Source organism: Drosophila takahashii, chromosome 3R, assembly GCF_030179915.1.
Source record: "Drosophila takahashii strain IR98-3 E-12201 chromosome 3R, DtakHiC1v2, whole genome shotgun sequence".
Taxonomy (NCBI): domain Eukaryota; kingdom Metazoa; phylum Arthropoda; class Insecta; order Diptera; family Drosophilidae; genus Drosophila; species Drosophila takahashii.
In genome coordinates this window covers 12097056-12099877 of record NC_091681.1, presented here as the reverse complement: position 1 = coordinate 12099877, position 2822 = coordinate 12097056, and the positions used below count along the sequence as shown (strand labels likewise).

The 2822-nt window shown below is 32.4% G+C and overlaps 1 long non-coding RNA gene across 1 annotated transcript; it reads left to right on the top strand.

Moving 5' to 3' along the window:
- Positions 1-1354: 1354 nt before the first annotated feature.
- LOC138913560 (uncharacterized) lies at positions 1355-2341 on the top strand. The gene is made up of 3 exons (XR_011419335.1): positions 1355-1455; positions 1670-1745; positions 2191-2341. It is a non-coding gene; the product is annotated as an uncharacterized lncRNA (long non-coding RNA).
- Positions 2342-2822: the final 481 nt, after the last annotated feature.

The window sequence follows — 2822 nt, the reverse complement described above, 5'->3', positions numbered from 1 at the left end:
AGGAGAGTGTGCGAAGGCGACTACTATTATATAGCCGCAAAATTGAAAATCTGCTGTGATAGTCCGATCGTAATGAGTAATACACCAATCGAAAGGTATTGCAAAAACTTAAAGGATTGCATACCAAGACCTCAAGAAAATTTCGAATTTTTGAGCTGTTGGGGCCGGTGGGGATAAATGCCCCCTCGCAATGTTTTAGTTGTATTCCTTTTAAAAATACCCGTCGAATGAGGGGTCATTTGTCAAAATTCGACGCTCCGTTTAAAAGTTATAGCCAAAATAAGATTTTCTTCTTCTTCCCAAAATGAAAATTTAATTCTGTTTGTCAGTTTGTCCAAAATATGTTTTTTAAGTTCTAAAAACTTGATATGACGTTCATCACATCGATATAAAAAACTTTTGTTCTACCACTTTTGGAAAAACCCGCTAGTTTAGCGGGAAAACAGCTATAAATAGCTAAAATTCGGAAAGCCGTAACTTCTATACTACTAAAGCTACAGACTTGTGCTGCATCTCGTTTGAAAGGTATTTTTAAATGCTATAAACGCCCTCTATCTGCAATTTGTGTAAATGTAATAGTTAAAAAGATATGAACCTGAGTGTTGAATTTTGTGCGTGGGTATCAAAACTGTATATTAGGGTCATGAAATCAGTTAATTTGCATTTAACAGTTCCATATAGGAATCTTTTGTTCTACGACTTTTGGAAAAAGCCGCTACTTTAGCGGGAAAAAAGCTAAAAATGGCTAAATTTCGTTAGTTTGTAAGTTCTACACTACTAAAGGTACAGACATGTGCCATACCTCGTTTAAAAGGTATTTTGAAATACTTAAACACCTTTTTAACTTAATTTGTTTAAATACAATGGCTTACAAATTATGATTGACCAATTTAAATTTTAATGTATATATTAGCTCCTATGAGAGCAAATGTAAACAAAAAAAAACTTCTGATATCAAATAAAAACACCTCTTAACGAGGTAAAAAACTACACTCATAAAAATTAATTTCTAAATTTTGGAAATCTCGCCATTGAATCGGCCTACCTTTGAAAATAGAAAAAAAATTTCTTGTTATTAGAAAATTGGCCTTTGAATACAGAAAACCTTTCTTGATGGAAAAAATTCAAGAAAGAATTTTTCTTAAAAATAGAAAAATGAAAATCTCATATGTTTGTTTTGCCGTCGCAGCCAAAACATTTTTGTACGTATTTAAGGACAAAATAACCTTTGAATATATGAATGAAATGACCCTAGAATATAGGAAAGTAGCCATTGACTTCCTTCGGCTGCCGAATGTTAACGACAAGAAAAACGAAGTGGGACGAAGGGCCTACTCGGCCCGACTACTACCGACTTCTCTGATCCCCCGAGCGTCAGTTGTGAAAAAAATTCGTGAGTGATGGACGTGATTTTCAAGCGGATAAGAGGTGAAGCCTTTTTCCGAATATTCAAAGGTATGTAAATATATAATTTTTTGTATAGCGCGCGTACAATTGTATGTATGTAATTAAAGGATAAATTCAAAATCTCTTTACCAAGCTTATATCAATTAAGTTGAATTGTTTTTTAGCTAAGAGCTACGTACATACATACATTTGTACATAAATTTCTGGGTGTACAGTTCTATAATAACTTTATCTTATTACTCGCATTTTATTTATTTTTCAGAGTGAAAATACCTGCAGTTGCATCAGCCAAATAATTTGTTTGTCGAAGCTGTAATTTTATTTTAAAACCTTCTAAGGTAAGAAAAATATGTTGTATTTGTTTGACATACTTATGTATGCATGTAAATATCTATGCATGTACGCGGCTCACCCGATCTGAAACCCGATTTTCAACCCTTTCATATTCTGCTCCTCTCTCTCGCTCGCTTGACCTACGCGTCGCGACGTTTCTCTCTTCTCCTTCTTAAAACTGACACGATCTGCCCTGCTTACATTCGGTCTCCCTTCGCGCAAGGGACTGTATGTAAATATATATGTATGTATGTACGTGTCTCTCCCGTGCCTCTCTGTCTCTCTCTGAAATTCGATTTTCAACCCTTCATTTTCTACCTGTCTTGCTCCTCTCTCTCGGTCGTCTGTCCAACGTGTTTGTATTTTGGCTATTATTAACATTACATTATTTCAAAAAAGTTGTTTATCTAAAAACAAATCATTGATATCCCAATAACTCTTTTTTTATAGATGAGGAAAGGCGAAGAAAATGGATCACCTTAGGTCATATGAAGTTCAACAGACCTTGGGTAATAATAATGTTTTCTTGAGTCAAAAATGTGTTATTTAAAAATGTTTAAATGTTAAGTGTTAAATGTTTTAAATGTAAATAAATATAATATGCAAAAGCAAAAACTAAGTTACATTTTATTTTTAGGGTTTCACAGTTAATATAAAACTTCCTTTCAAGAAATATTATTTCTTAAATCAAGAAATAAAATTTCTTGAAAGGAAATTTAAACAAGAAAGAATTTTTCTTGTTTAAAAGGTGCCTTCCTAAAAAACCCTTTCTTGTTTTAAGAAATTTAATTTCTTGAAACAAGAAACAAACCACCTTTGAAACAAGAATCGCCTTTCTTGTTTTAAGAAATATTTTTTCTTGTTTTTATGGGTGCTTTCTAAAAAACCCTTTCTTGTTTTAAGAAATTTAATTTCTTAAAACAAGAAATATTTTTTTTTTGTTTTAATGGTGCTTTTCAAAAAAACCATTTCTTGAAACAAAGGTGAGGTCGCCTTTGGCAAAAATTCAAGAAACAATTTTCTAGATTTTAAGGAAATTCTTCGATTTTTATACCCTTGCAGAGGGTATTATGATTTCAGTC